Source organism: Lactuca serriola, chromosome 3 (assembly GCF_051521515.1).
Source record: "Lactuca serriola cultivar US96UC23 chromosome 3, Lser_US96UC23_V15, whole genome shotgun sequence".
NCBI lineage: Eukaryota > Viridiplantae > Streptophyta > Magnoliopsida > Asterales > Asteraceae > Lactuca > Lactuca serriola.
In genome coordinates, this window is record NC_136410.1 from 75,370,592 (window position 1) to 75,387,168 (window position 16,577).

Genomic DNA, 16,577 nt, shown 5'->3' on the forward strand with positions numbered 1-16,577 from the left:
CAGAACTCAACCACTTCTGCACCAGCCCCACAGAAAGCAAACAACAACTACAACAACTACAACAACAACAATGGCAGGAAGAGGGCATGGATTAAAGGGAATGGTGGATCTTCCCAAGAATCCGCAAAGAAACAGCTAGTGTCAGTAAATGCTGCCACTGTACCTGCTACAGCCCCTACAAATACCTACCCAACAAAGCCTTATATAGGCAACCTCCCAAAATGCACCAAATGCAATTACCACCACCATGGACTTTGTCGAGCTATGCAGTGCGCCAACTGCAGCCAGAAAGGGCACACAGCCCGTTTCTGCAAGGAACCCGCAAAGCCGATCACTCAAATTCCCGGTGCGGGTGTAGGGCATGCTTGCTACGGTTGTGGCGAGGTGGGCCACTACCAGAGAAACTGTCCTAAGGCAGCAGGCACCGGAGGTGTGAGACGAGTTTTGGCAATAGGCCACAACGAAGCTGTAGCTGACCCAACTATTGTTGCTGGTACGTTCCTTCTCGATAATTCATACACATGCATATTATTCGATAGTGGAGCGGAGAGAAGTTTCGTGAGTCAAAACTTTATTCATTTACTTAAACCTAAACCTAGCAAGTTAGAAAAATCATTCACTATAGAGATGGCCAATGGAAAAACCGAAAACACAAATTGCATATACATGGGCTGTACGTTAACATTAGACGGCCATTCTTTCCCAATCAATCTCATGCCGGTTCAAATTAAAAGTTTCGACGTCATAGTCGGCATGGATTGGTTGAGCCTTCTTCGCGCCGACATCATGTGCTTTGAGAAAGCAGTCCGTCTTAACCTCCCAAACAACGAAACATTAGTTATCTACGGCGACAAATCTAGTGCAAACCTTCGCATCATTTCGTGCATCCAAGCTCGAAAGTGCTTGCGGAAGGATTGTCGAGCATTCCTAGCGCACATCGTCGATACAAGTCAAGAACTGAAGGACATCAAGAGCATCTCGGTAGTACGCGACTTTCCCGATATCTTTCCAGAAGAACTGCCAGGATTACCACCGCAACGCCAAGTCGAGTTTAGAATCGACTTAATTCCAGGAGCTACCCCAGTAGCGAAGTCGCCTTATCGTCTTGCACCAGCAGAGATGCAGGAACTTTCCAGTCAACTTAATGAACTCCTTCACAAAGGATTCATAAGACCAAGTTTCTCGCCTTGGGGAGCACCGGTCTTGTTTGTAAAGAAGAAAGACGGATCGTTCCGTATGTGCATCGACTACAGGGAGCTGAACAAACTTACTGTCAAGAACCGCTATCCTCTACCCCGTATCGACGACCTATTCGATCAACTTCAAGGGGCGAACTACTTCTCCAAAATAGACCTGCGATCCGGATATCACCAATTACGAGTTCTAGAGAGGGACATTCCAAAGACAGCCTTCCGAACTCGTTATGGACACTACGAATTCGTGGTGATGCCGTTCGGATTAACCAATGCACCAGCAGTATTTATGGACCTAATGAATAGGGTATGCCGCCCTTACTTGGATCAGTTCGTCATCGTCTTTATCGATGATATACTTATCTACTCTCGAAGTGAGGAAGAGCATAGTCAACACCTACGAAAAGTCCTAGAAACACTGCGCACGGAGAAACTCTATGCGAAGTTCTCTAAATGCGAATTTTGGATTCGAAGAGTCGAATTTTTAGGTCACGTTGTTAGCGAGAAAGGTATACACGTGGACCCTTCCAAAATTAAGGCTATTGAGAACTGGTCGGCACCAAAGACACCTACAGAAATTCGTCAATTTCTAGGTCTAGCTGGCTACTATCGCAGATTCATAAAGAACTTTTCTAGCATTGCGAAACCTCTTACTTCATTAACCCAGAAAGGAGTGGCCTTTGACTGGGAAGCGAAACAAGAGAAGGCATTCCAGACACTAAAACAGGCCTTGTGCACCGCACCGATACTATCCCTCCCCGAAGGGATAGAAGACTTCGTAGTGTATTGCGATGCTTCAAATCAAGGACTTGGTTGTGTTCTTATGCAAATAGGGAAGGTTATCGCTTATGCCTCCCGACAGCTTAAGACACACGAAGTGAACTATACGACACACGACCTCGAGTTAGGAGCAGTGGTATTTGCTCTGAAGATCTGGAGGCACTACTTATACGGAACAAAGAGTACTATATTCACCGATCACAAGAGCCTTCAACACATTTTCGATCAGAAGGAACTCAACATGCGACAACGACGATGGGTTGAGTTACTGAATGACTACGAATGCGAAATTCGTTATCATCCTGGCAAGGCCAACGTAGTAGCCGACGCCCTCAGTCGAAAGGAATACACTGGTCGGAGGGTCAAATCTCTGACCATGACTATCCATTCCCACCTATCCACACAAATTAAAGAAGCACAAATGGAAGCTTTGCAACCTGAAAATGTGGCGGGTGAATCCCTGCGAGGAATGGAGAAGAATTTAGAAGTCAAGGGTGGCGGAGCCTACTATCTCATGGACCGAATCTGGACCCCAAATCATGGTGGTTTCAGAAACGTAGTCATGACCGAGGCTCACAATTCAAGATATTCCGTTCACCCGGGTTCAGATAAAATGTATCTGGATCTTAAGAAACTGTACTGGTGGCCTAACATGAAAGCAGAAATTGCTACCTTCGTGAGTAAATGTCTTACTTGCGCTAAGGTTAAGGTCGAGTATCAGAAACCGTCAGGACTACTACAACAACCAGAGATACCGGAATGGAAATGGGAGCGGATTACTATGGACTTCATAACCAAGTTACCCAAGACGACAAGTGGACTCGATACCATATGGGTCATTGTCGACAGATTGACCAAATCCGCACATTTCCTACCCATCAAGGAGACTGACAAAATGGAGAAGCTGACAAGAACTTACTTAAGGGAAGTAGTGCGACTGCATGGTGTTCCGATATCCATTATCTCCGATCGAGATAGTAGATTCACTTCAAGGTTCTGGCAATCACTACAAAGTTCCCTGGGAACTAGGCTAGACATGAGTACAACCTACCACCCACAGACAGACGGACAAAGTGAGAGAACAATACAAACTTTAGAAGACATGCTGAGAGCCTGCGTGATTGACTTTGGAAAGGCATGGGATATTCATTTACCCCTTGTCGAATTTTCATACAACAATAGTTATCATACAAGCATAAAGGCTGCTCCGCTTGAAGCCCTCTATGGTCGAAAGTGCAGATCCCCTCTGTGCTGGACTGAAGTTGGCGATACCCAGTTAGCTAGAGGAAGAGTTCCTGAAAGCACTCTCACAGGTCCGGAGATCATACGTGAAACAACAGAGAAGATCGTTCAGATTCGTGAACGATTGAAGGCCTCAAGAGACCGACAGAAAAGCTACGCTGACCAAAGGAGGAAACCTTTAGAATTCCAGGTAGGAGACCACGTCTTATTAAAGGTCTCACCGTGGAAGGGTTTAATACGATTTGGAAAGCGTGGGAAACTAAATCCAAGATACATAGGGCCTTTCGAGATTCTTGCCAGGATCGGCCCTGTGGCTTACAAGCTTAACCTACCGCGCGAACTTAGTAACATCCATCCAACCTTCCACGTCTCAAACTTGAAAAAGTGTCTGTCCGACGAGACTCTTGTTATTCCACTCGACGAGATCGAGATCAACGAGAGCCTCAACTTTGTGGAAGAGCCAGTAGAAATCATGGATCGAGAGGTCAAACAAACAAAACAAAGTCGCATACCCATCGTGAAGGTTCGCTGGAACGCCAAGCGGGGACCCGAATTTACATGGGAACGCGAAGATCAGATGAAACAAAAGTACCCTCATCTCTTTCATGTTCACTAGTATCTTTGCTACTTTAAATTTCGGGACGAAATTCTCTCTAACGGGGGGATGATGTGGCAACCCGATATTTCAACTCCTTGTAAGGACCAGAATGGGTCAAGTATTGTAACCGCTTCTAAGTAATAAAATTTACTTTCATTATAAAACGTACAAATAGTTCTATTTAATTTCCTTTTATGATTAAATGTCTTTGAACCATGATCGTATGTGAAAAGAACGCCCAAATCCGACTTCATATAGCGAAGATGTGATTTTTCCAAGTTCGGCTTAGCAACAGACCGCTAAAAACTCGAATCGGAGATCGAGCAACTTTTGGCCGGAATGACCTAAACGAGAATCGAAGGTCTCGACAATGGTATTCCAGCGGTAAAAAGTCTGGCAAAAACCGACATCAGATAAAGAAGTTATGAATTTTCTAAGAAATTCCTTAAACACGATGGATTTTTAATAAATAATAAAAATATAATTTTGGAATTTGCCGACGGTGTCTAAACGAAAGTTGTAGAGCGTAGTCTCACCTACGCGAGGATATAAAGACCATCGAAAACGGAGTTCGTATGAAGAAGATATGGATTTTTGAAGTTTATTAAATATATTATTTATTTATTTAATTCAAAATTCGGATATTATCCGAAGGGGAGTCAGCATCCTCCTCCGAAGTACGCGCTGCGTACTCCTGTACGCCCCGCGTAACCGAGAGGATTGGCCTCGGATCGTCCACGTCGCCATATCCGAGGAATCCGATCCATCCGACCCGTCCGACCCGTCCGACCCGACGTCCCATCCGACCCGGCGTCCCATCCGACCCACCTCCCCAGCAACCCGTCCCATCCGACCCGAGAACCCAACAACCCGTCCCATCCGAACCGAGGCAGTCGAGGCTTCGGTCATGCATGACGTACGCGTACGCAGCGCGTACGAGCATACGCCCCGCGTACCGAGGCAGACCAGCCTTCCTATAAATAGAATGCGAGGGTTTCCAAAGAAAGGGTTCATTTCTCTTCTCTCTCTCCCAACTTTGCCTCGTTTTCCGTGTCCGTTCAAACCCGAAGCTCTGGTCTTTTTGGCTCAAGTCCCGAAGGTCGATTTTACTCCCGAGATTCCCGAGAATCCCGAGGAAAATCCGTTTCCCGAGACGAAACTCTGCCCGGTTTTCCATCTCGCTATCTTCAAACTTTCAAGTGAGTTTCATACCCCTAAATCAACCTTTTTAATTAGTCTAAATACTTTTATATGCTTTCAAAGGGGGGGATTACAAGTAAAACACACGAGTATTATCGTGCGTTACATAAAGAAATTCTTTTATATACTGTTATATATTCAAATCACATGCGATTTATAAACATTTAAAGGAACTTATATATATATGTATATATGTATATATATAACATATGTCACAATAGCATTTTCCCTTTTAAAAATATAATGTTGTTGTAATGCATGTATAAACTAATCTGTTCTGAGATTTTTCTTGTCTATCCTAGACTCTACACCCAAAAATCTATACTTTCATAAACAAGCGATTCCTTTTCTCAATGTTTCTAAACAAACAAGACACGCTTTTTGGAAACTATAATAGGTATGGTTTTACGAAACAAATTTCTAACTCTTATGTAGTAGAATCACATATTTCAAGAAGTTCACTTTCGTGTACAAGAACAAACGTAACATTTTAACAAGTAGATCTGTTTTTATACCACGGATTTGTGAGACACTAACTTCATGTACGTTCGAGTACACATTTCAAGTCCTGTATTATATACCAGAATCCCTTGGAGGGGGAGCATGGTGTTTGTGTATAGATCTATACGGGCTTGACAAACCCGCGCCCTGACTGTTAGCTGCAGTCCACCGTTTGGGGTGACAAACGTCATAACATTTCAACGCCTGAAGAACGTTGTGTATAGGCATTCAGAGTCAATAGTATGGTTATAAAACTCACAAGGGGTATTAAAATGCATTGATTTACAAGGTTTTCAAATTCATTGGTTCTTTTACATTTACATACATTTTAGAAACAAACATTGGTCTTGAGTGAAGGCTACTTTTATACTAGTAGAAAATATTGGATTTTCTAACCACAAACAAACGAAGATAAAACATTTCAGTTCATTCAAACATTGTCACTTAAATACTTATGAAATTCACCAGCTTAAATGCTGATCTACTCTTTCAAAATTACTTGTATGTCCCAGGAAATCAGTAATTTCAGGTATTCATTTCGCTTTTGATGAAGGGATGCTGCGGCGCCAGTTTAATCTCGTATTTTGACATCATATTGTAATTGAGTTTTGAACATGTAAATTTTGACAAATGTAAACTTTCAATTATATATATGATGGTTGTATTGCTTTCTTTACTATGTATTCATTTGTTACGTTACCACATGAAGTCATCCGCCCCCGAACGTTTCCGCCGTTCAGGTTTGGGGGTGTGACATGGTGTAACGACCCGTCTCTGGTATGTTGATTCCATGGAATTTAATTAGAAGTTTTCAAGAGGGACTCGGCGAGTCTATAGCCCGAGTCGTCGAGTAGGGATGGGATTTTGTGCCCGTGTTAGTCGGCGACTCGGCGAGTCTGCTTGCCAGGAAGAAACCCTAAATTCCCGGTTTGCTCCCTATAAGCAATGTTATGTGCCCCAAACTTGTCTCCTTCACCCTCAGAGAGCTGTGAGAAAACCCTAATCCATCCCTTATTGTTTTAAGTGCTTTTGTGTGTGGATTTTGAAGGCTTGAAGAAGAAGAAGAAGAAAGGAGCAAAGAGAAGAGGTGTAGAGCAAAGATCCAAGGGCAAAATCAGAGTTCATTGAGGTAATTCCCGGATTCCTTCTATTTTATGCTTTAGACCTCCATTAGAACTCTTCTACGGCTAGTTTGATGCTTTTTCCAAGCCTTATGGTTGTATGGATGCCTTAATAGGTCGAGATATCCCTAGATCTGTTCATTTAAGAGTTGTAGAGCCCGGATCCATTGCCTTTTTGAAAATGCTTTGTATAAGAACCCTAGATCTAGCCTTTATGATGCTTTTTGAGCCTTATTATCTTCTTGGTCGCTTATGGGCACGTAAAGATAGAATATTTACGTGATAACCGAGTTAAGGAAGCCCAGATCTATAAGTTTCAGACGCTGGATTCAAGCAGAATCGAGTTTAGAGTAGCTGCATGCAAGCGACTCGGCGAGTCAGAAGAACGACTCGGCAAGTCGAGTCGGGAGTCCCCGATTTTCCCTTTTTGAGTGATGCCGAGTGGGGACCAGTGAGTAGTAGAGTGGACTCAGCGAGTTGGAGGTCAGTCTCAGTAATGGAGGGACTCGGCGAGTTGTTCATACAACTCGGCAAGTCCAAGACAATCTTCTTAGATCGAAGAACAACTCGTCGAGTTGTTCATATGACTCGGCGAGTCAGATGCAGATTGTCTGAGTTTTGAATCGAGAGGGTACTCGTCGAGTTGATGCCATGCTCGGCGAGTAGCCACGAGTAGGGTTGAGAAGTGAGACTAGAGACTCGGCGAGTTGGCGGCCCAACTCGGCGAGTCAGGTCAACTGTAGGTTGACTTTGACCAGGAGAGTTGACTTTGATCAAGGGTAAAAGAGTCATTTTACCCCAGTGCAGTGATTAGCATTTAATTGAGTGTGTTTATGGATTTGTATCCGGGGCGATACCAGAGCAGCAGTTAGCTTCCAGAGCCATACACACAGCAGCCAGTTCACGAGGTGAGTTTCCTTCCAGTAGGAACGGGTCTACGGCCACAATGCCGGCCCGTTTAGTTAGTAGCAGTTCCGGACTTCAGTCCGAAGCAGCAGTTCAGTATGCTTGAGGTCTATGTGATTCGAGCATGTTTGTGTGTTATATGTTCCGGACTTCGGTCCGATGCAGTATGAAGTATATGTGTTTATATTAGTTGATATGTGTTATGCTATGATCAGTTAGTTCCGGACTTCGGTCCGATGTAGTCAGTTCCGGACTTCGGTTCGATGAAGTGAGTTCCGGACTTCGGTCCGATGCAGTTAGTTCCGGACTTCGGTCCGATGCAGTTAGTTTCGGTCAGTTCCGGACTTCGGTCCGATGCAGTGAGTTCCGGACTTCGGTCCGATGCAGTCAGTTCCGGACTACGGTCCGATGCAGTCAGTTCCGAACTTCGGTCCGATGCAGTGAGTTTCGGACTTCAGTCCGATGCAGTCAGTTCCGGACTTCGGTCCGATGCAGTCAGTTCCGGACTTCGGTCCGATGCAGCTAGTTCCGGACTTCGGTCCGATGCAGTGGGCAAGGCCCAATATGTGCTATATATGTATTGTATGGTATGTGGTAGTTTGGGGGAGCTCACTAAGCTTCGTGCTTACAGTTTCAGTTTTGGTTTCAGGTACTTCCGCAAGCAAAGGGAAGAGCTCGGGATGATGGTATCGCACCCACCACAGCTTTAGTTTTGTCCTGGGAGTTGATTCAGTTTTTGATATATTTGGATACAGTTGTGATACATCTTTCTCACAGTATTTTATTATGGATTTTGAACATGCAACATATGGTTTTTATTATGTGATACTCAGTTTCATGGTTTTGCTATAATAAAATTCGAAAAAATTTTGGGTAGTATTTTTGGGTCGTTTCAGGTTGGTATCAGAGCCTTGGTTTAAGGGATTCGGATACACTTCCGGGTGTATCTGATCTCAAACTAAGGGGAAAATAAAAAGATTTTTTTTAAAAAGGAAAATGTTTTCTAAAGAATTTTGAAAGCACTTAGAAAGAAAGGAATTTTTAAACGAGATAAGGGTGTGGTGCATGCGATCAGCCGAGCTCAAGTAAGTACTCCCAAATTACCCATACAAGTTTATTAGTTCAGTTTCAGTTTTAGTTCCAGTTCCAGTTTCAGCTTCAGTAGAACAACATGTTAGTATAGGACTAAGGATCTAGGAGGATGCCTTATGTGCCTGATATATGTGTTTCAGCTTTATGAGAATTGCATGCTAGTATTGAGTAGACAGTAGTAGGATAGCCTGTTTAGGTTATCCCTGATAGTATGAGTTTAGCATTGTATGCTAGTACAGTTTTCTTGTTATGAGGATGGGATTGCTTGAGTAGTTTCTTGTGTCCGAATGATGTTTGCTCTGTGCTATGTGGGACTCCGAGTGATGGGAGTTAGCCATCAGGTGAATACGTCACGTCACATGTGATCAGGGTTGAATTATCTCAGAATGTAGGATTTGGCCCTATTGCGCAGCTCTTGTTTGAGTCGAACTGTTGTAGGAACGAGCTTTTTACTCGAAGGATTATCTGAGCCTCATCACATGTGATGGTATTCAGGTGATGGCTAATTAGCATTATAAGGAGGCCTTCAGCAGTTGAGGACTGGTTGAGTGGAGTCAGAGATTTCCCTAGGGCAAGCCTAGGATGAGAGTAGCAGAGATCAGTAGTAGTATAAGTGACTTGGTGGAGTCAAGGCAGTTCTTGAGGAAAGTACGGATAGATGTGGAAGGTAGTATGGGACCGTACTACTGAAAGCAGAGGATCCGTACTCGAATCAAGGAAGGCCGAGACAAGACCAGGAAGCTAGTAGTAGTATCAATGATCCCTTGAGATATTTCAGTTTTCTGATGTTGCTATGATGTGTTTCAGAATGGTGGTTTTGCGTTCGAGGCCAGCAGCCGGCAGTGGAGGTGCCGGGGAGGGATCAGGATCAGGCTCAGGGGACGAGCGCATGGATGAGCAGACTCGAGAGTTTCTTTCTTCAGAGATTACTCGTATCATTGTAGAGCAGACTCCTATGATCTTCGATTCGATCAAGGAGGGTATCCTAGAGCTGATGGATGAGAGGTTGGGCACTTTCCGTGCCGAGGTGGCTGCCATGATGGGGTCGCGCACACTTACATTCAGGGAGTTCAGGGCATGTGGAGCTCCAGACTATCACGGGGCGCGGGACCCCATAGTGAGTACTAGATGGTTGGCGGATGTGGCCAACGCGTTCCGCACGAGCAGGTGTCCCGAGGGGGACAAGGTTAGATTGGCGTCCTGTCTTCTGAAGGACAGGGCATGGGATTGGTGGGAGGAGGTCGGACATACCATTGGAGATGATGCAGCGTTGGATGCCATGACCTGGGCTGATTTCTCTACCAGGTTTAGGGCGGAGTTTGCACCGGTTATTGAGGTGCAACAGTTAGCTAGAGAGTTTCAGGACCTCACCCAGACTACAGAGACCGTGGTGGAGATCACCGCCAAGTTCAGGGAGAGGGCCCTTCTCGTTCCTCAGTATGCAGCCGATGAGGAGATGAAGAAGGCCCGTTATCATGAGATGTTGCGGAGCGATATCCGCCAGTTTGTGAGCCGGTCCAGCTGTAAAACGCTGGATGACATGATTGCTAGGGATCGGGAGAGGGAGATTGATCTCGAGATGGAGAAGAAGAGGAAACCGGAGGCGCTTTCGGGTACAGGTAGTTCGGGCAAAAAGCCCAAGGTTTCAGATCACAGATCCAGGAGTCAGCAGAGCCACGGTCGATGTGGCAAGTGTGGGAGATTGCACAAAGGGGTGTGAAAGGCGGGGAGTTCCGGCTGCTACAAGTGCGGTCGGACTGGGCATTTGAGCAGGGATTGTATGGCCCCTGCTACTGCCATTGCAACATCAGATCTGATTTGCTTTCAGTGCAATCAGAGGGGACATAAAAAGTCCCAGTGTCCGAGTTTAGCTGCAGCAGGGAAGGTGGCCGCACCTTCCCCTGCTACTCTGAGGATTACAGATAGCCGACAGGGCCGAGCCGAGGCGCCAGTGGCGAAGAGTAGGGCGTTTCAGATGACAGCAGAGGAGGCGCGAGCGACTCCTGATGTGGTGACGGGTATGTAACTTCCCTTCATCTCTATTTTTACTGATTGATTGTTGCTTATGATTATATGTTTTGTATAGGGTCGTTCTCTGTGAACTGCATTTCTGCTATGGTATTATTCGATTCGGGGGCTACCCGATCATTCGTATCACTTGCGCTTAGCAAGAGATTTAGTAGAGCTCCAGGGGAGTTGGATTTTCCACTAGAGGTTGAGATAGTAGATGACAGGACCGTGAGGGTCGCCAGGGTATATAGAGGGTGTTCGCTTCAGTTGTTTGACGAACAGTTTCCGGTGGACCTAGTTCCTATTCCCTTGCGAGGGAATAAGGTTATAGTAGGCATGGATTGGCTGAGCCCCAATGGGGCGCTGATTGATTGTGAGAAGCAGTTAGTGAGGGTTCGCACTCCCAGTGGGGGAGAGTAAGTGATTCAGGGCGAGAGGCCACATCGCGGACCGACCTTTTGTTCCGCTGCGAGAGCAAGACGTTATTTCCAGCAGGGTTGCGCCGGATATATAGCTTATGTTGTAGATGCCCGAGAGAAGGGTAAGTTGGCAGTAGATGATGTTCCGGTAGTGCGAGACTACCCGGATGTATTTCCCAAGGATTTATCGGGAATACCTCCTGAGAGGCAGGTTGAGTTTAGGATCGACCTGATTCCTGGTGCGGCTTCGATAGCCAAGGCACCGTATCGTCTAGCTCCCCCTGAGATGCAGGAGTTGTCTACGCAACTGCAAGAGCTGCTAGACAAGGGTTTCATTCGGCCGAGTAGTTCGCCTTGGGGAGCGCCGATCCTGTTTGTGAGGAAGAAGGATGGGTCGCATCGTATGTGTATAGAATACCGGGAGTTGAATAAGGTAACGGTGAAGAACCGTTACCCACTTCCGAGGATAGATGATTTGTTTGACCAGCTTCAGGGAGCGTCTTGGTTCTCCAAGATCGATCTACGCTCCGGGTATCATCAGATGCGGGTTAGGGATGACGATGTGCAGAAGACTGCTTTCAGGACCAGGTATGGTCATTATGAGTTTGTGGTGATGCCATTTGGGCTCACCAATGCTCCAGCCGCGTTCATGGATCTCATGAATCGCGTGTGCAGGCCGATGCTGGATCGGTCAGTGATAGTATTCATAGATGATATCTTGGTGTATTCCACGACGCAGGAGCAGCACGAGGAGCACCTGAGGGAGGTGCTGGAAGTTTTGAGGAGGGAGAGACTTTTCGCAAAGTTCTCCAAGTGTGATTTCTGGTTGCGCGAGGTGCAGTTCCTTGGTCACCTCGTCAACCAGAAGGGTATTTTAGTGGATCCAGCCAAGATAGAGGCCGTGATGCAATGGGAGGTCCCGAAGTCTCCATCCGAGATTCGGAGCTTTCTAGGGTTGGCAGGGTATTACCGGAGATTCATTCAGAATTTCTCCAAGATAGCAGTGCCGCTCACCCGACTGACCAAGACGTCGGTGGTATTTCGTTAGGGGCCTGAGCAGCAGGCAGCGTTCGAGACCCTCAGACAGAGATTGTGCGAGGCTCCGATCCTTACCTTGCCAGAGGGAGTACAGGACTTCGTAGTCTACTGTGATGCCTCAATCACAGGTATGGGAGCAGTGTTGATGCAGCGAGGCCATGTGATAGCTTACGCCTCGAGGCAGTTGAAGCCTCACGAGGCTAACTATCCTACCCATGATTTAGAGCTGGGGGCGGTCGTGTTTGCCCTCAAGATTTGAAGGCATTATCTTTATGGGGTCCGTTGTACTATCTACACGGATCACAAGAGTTTGAGGTACCTTATGGATCAGCCGAGTCTGAACATGAGGCAGAGGAGATGGTTGGATGTGTTGAAGGATTATGATTGTGAGATCCTTTTCCATCCAGGGAAGGCCAACGTGGTGGCCGATGCCCTAAGCCGCAAAGTGTCGGCAACCCCTATCAGGGATTTGTGTTTGAGGATGACAGTGATTACTCCATTGTTGGAGCAGATCAAGGAGGCTCAAGTTGAGGGCCTCAAGGAGGAGAGGCAAAAGTGTGAGAGGATAGTGGGCCGAGTAGCTTCGTTTGATTATGACAGTCGGGGATTGCTGACGCTTCATGGGAGGGTGTGGGTACTGTACTGGGGTGGAGTACGGCAGGTGTTGATGGACGAGGCTCATAAGTCTTGATTTTCTATCCACCCAGGGGCGACGAAGATGTATAGAGATCTTCGACCCGATTATTGGTGGCCCTGCATGAAGCGGGATGTCGCTTGGTATGTTTAGAGATGCCTGACCTGCAGGAAGGTCAAGGCGGAGCACCAGAGGCCTCACGGCAAGATGCAGCCGTTAGACATTCTCGTGTGGAAATGGGAGGACATCACCATGGATTTTATCACCAAGCTTCCCAGGACCGCACGAGGAGTAGATTCGATATGGGTAGTAGTGGATCGGTTGATGAAGAGTGCTTATTTTATCCCGATCCAGGAGAGTATATCGGCAGAAAAGTTAGCCGATATCTATGTGCGTGAGATCGTGGCACGTCATGGAGTGCCGGTATCGGTGGTGTCAGACCGAGATGTCCGTTTTACCTCCAGATTCTGGAAGCGGTTTCACGACGAGATGGGTACTCGTCTTCATTTCAGCACCGCTTTCCACCCTCAGACGGACGGGCAGAGTGAGAGGACGATTCAGACTCTCGAGGACATGCTCCGGGCATGTCTTTTAGACTTCGGTGGCAGTTGGGATACGTATCTTCCGTTAGCGGAATTTTCTTATAACAACAGTTATCATGCGAGCATTGATCGACCTCCCTTTGAGATGCTTTATGGGAGGAAGTGTAGGACCCCGATTTGTTGGGGCGAGGTTGGTCAGCGAGTCGTCGGGAGCACGGAGGTGGTGCTCAAGACGACCGAGTTGATTCAGCAGGTCCGTAGTAGACTGTAGACTACGCAGAGTCGGCAGAAGAGCTACGCCGATAGGAGGCGTTCAGACTTGGATTTCCGGGTGGGCGATATGGTCCTTCTGAAGGTCTCACCATGGAAGGGTGTCATCAGGTTTCGGAAGAGGGGAAAGCTGGGTCCCAGGCTTATTGGTCCTTTCAGGGTTTTGGCCCGGGTGGGTCGGGTTGCTTATCGGTTGGATCTCCCGGTAGAGCTTAGCCAGATCCACAACACTTTCCATGTGTCTCAGTTGAGGAAGTGTTTGGTGGATGAGTCAGCAGTTGTTCCCCTAGAGGATATTCAGGTTAATAGCAGCCTGAATTATATTGAGAGGCCGGTCGCGATTCTGGACAGGAAGACAAAGACCTTGAGGAACAAGGCAATTCAGTTAGTGAAGGTGCAGTGGCAGCACCGGAAGGGGTCTGAGTGGACGTGGGAGGCTGAGGAGGAAATGAGAGAGCACTACCCGGAGTTATTTGCAGATTCAGCCGTAGCAGACTTCGAGGAAGAAGTCTGAGACAAGTGGCGGAGAATTGTAACGACCCGTCTCTGGTATGTTGATTCCATGGCATTTAATTAGAAGTTTTCAAGAGGGACTCGGCAAGTCTATAGCCTGACTTGCCGAGTAGGGACGGGATTTTGTGCACGTGTTAGTCGGCGACTCGACGAGTCCATATTCGGGACTCGGCGAGTCTGCCTGCCAGGAAGAAACCTTAAATTCCCGGTTTGCTCCCTATTTAAGCAATGTTATGTGCCCCAAACACGCCTCCTTCACCTTCAGAGAGCTGTGAGAAAACCCTAATCCATCCCTTATTGTTTTAAGTGCTTTTGTGTGTGGATTTTGAAGGCTTGAAGAAGAAGAAGAAGAAAAGGGCAAAGAGAAGAGGTGTAGAGCAAAGATCCAAGGGCAAAATCAGAGTTAATTAAGTTAATTCCCGGATTCCTTCTGTTTTATGCCTTAGACCTCCATTAGAACTCTTCTAGGGCGAGTTTGATGCTTTTTCTAAGCCTTATGGTTGTATGGATGCCTTAATAGGTCGAGATATCCCTAGATCTGTTCATTTAAGAGTTGTAGAGCCCGGATCCATTGCCTTTTTGAAAATGCTTTGTATAAGAACCCTAGATCTAGCCTTTATGATGCTTTTTGAGCCTTATTATCTTCTTGGTCGCTTATGGGAACGTAAAGATAGAATCTTTACGTGATAATCGAGTTAAGGAAGCCCAGATCTATAAGTTTCAGACGCTGGATTCAAGCAGAATCGAGTTTAGAGTAGCTGCATGCAAGCGACTCGGCGTGTCAGAAGAACGACTCGGCGAGTCGAGTCGCGAGTCCCCGATTTTCCCTTTTTGAGTGATGCCGAGTGGGGACCAGTGAGTAGTAGAGTGGACTCAGCGAGTTGGAGGTCAGACTCAGTAATGGAGGGACTCAGCGAGTTGTTCATACAACTCGGCGAGTCCAAGACAATCTTCTTAGATCGAAGAACAACTCGTCGAGTTGGTCATATGACTCGGCGAGTCGGATGCAGATTGTCTGAGTTTTGAATCGAGAGGGTACTCGTCGAGTCGATGCCATGCTCGGCGAGTAGCCACGAGTAGGGTTGAGAAGTGAGACTAGAGACTCGGCGAGTTGGCGGCCCAACTCGGCGAGTCAGGTCAACTGTAGGTTGACTTTGACCAGGAGAGTTGACTTTGATCAAGGGTAAAAGAGTCATTTTACCCCAGTGCAGTGATTAGCATTTAATTGAGTGTGTTTATGGATTTGTAGCCGGGGAGATACCGGAGCAGCAATTAGCTTCCAGAGCCATACACACAGCAGCCAGTTCACGAGGTGAGTTTCCTTCCAGTAGGAACGGGTCTACAGCCACAATGTCGGCCCGTTTAGTTAGTAGCAGTTCCGGACTTCAGTCCGAAGCAGCAGTTCAGTATGCTTCAGGTCTTTGTGATTCGAGCATGTTTGTGTGTTATATGTTCCGGACTTCGGTCCGATGCAGTATGAAGTATATGTGTTTATATTAGTTGATATGTGTTATGCTATGATCAGTTAGTTCCGGACTTCGGTCCGATGCAGTCAGTTCCGGACTTCGGTCCGATGCAGTCAGTTCCGGACTACGTTCGGTCCGATGCAGTTAGTTCCGGACTTCGGTTCGATGCAGTCAGTTCCGCACTTCGGTCCGATGCAGTTAGTTCCGGACTTTGGTCCGATGCAGTCAGTTCCGGACTTCGGTCCGATGCAGTGGGCAAGGCCCAGTATGTGCTATATATGTATTGTATGGTATGTGGTAGTTTGGGGGAGCTCACTAAGCTTCGTGCTTACAGTTTCAGTTTTGGTTTCAGGTACTTCTGCAAGCAAAGGGAAGAGCTCGGGATGATGACATCGCACACACCACAACTTTAGTTTTGTCCTGGGAGTTTATTCAGTTTTTGATATATTTGGATACAGTTGTGATACATGTTTCTCACAGTATTTTATTATGGATTTTGAACACGCAGCATATGGTTTTTATTATGTGATACCCAGTTTCATGGTTTTGTTATAATAAAAATCTAAAAAAATTTGGGTAGTATTTTTGGGTCGTTTCATGTGGTCCTAGGGTAGAGTCTATTATTCGACAGTCTATTAGATCATGTTTTATGTATAGTTTACATGCATAAGGCAGCCGACAGTGAGGATGGATGGATGTGGATAACACGAGTTGCTATATATGGGATGAATGTTCTATGATAGTCCTTGGATCGGAGTGCTACTGCACGAATGTTGCTTGCTTTATGCTTTGTCGAACTCTTTAGTGATGGGAGTCAGCTACTAAGTGGATATGACGATATTTAGGAGGTGGATGGCTGGCATCATGGGGAGTTCTTTAGTAGGTGATGGCAGGGTGTGGTTGGGAACCTAGGGAAGCCTAGGATATGCTCCAATGAGTTAGTGGGGCGGTTCCGTGAGGTTGGGAACCTAAGGGGAACCTAGGAGTTACTTTGGTAGGTGTTGTGTTGTTGTTTAGCGGATATTTGGTGCACCAGTAAAATATGTAACTTA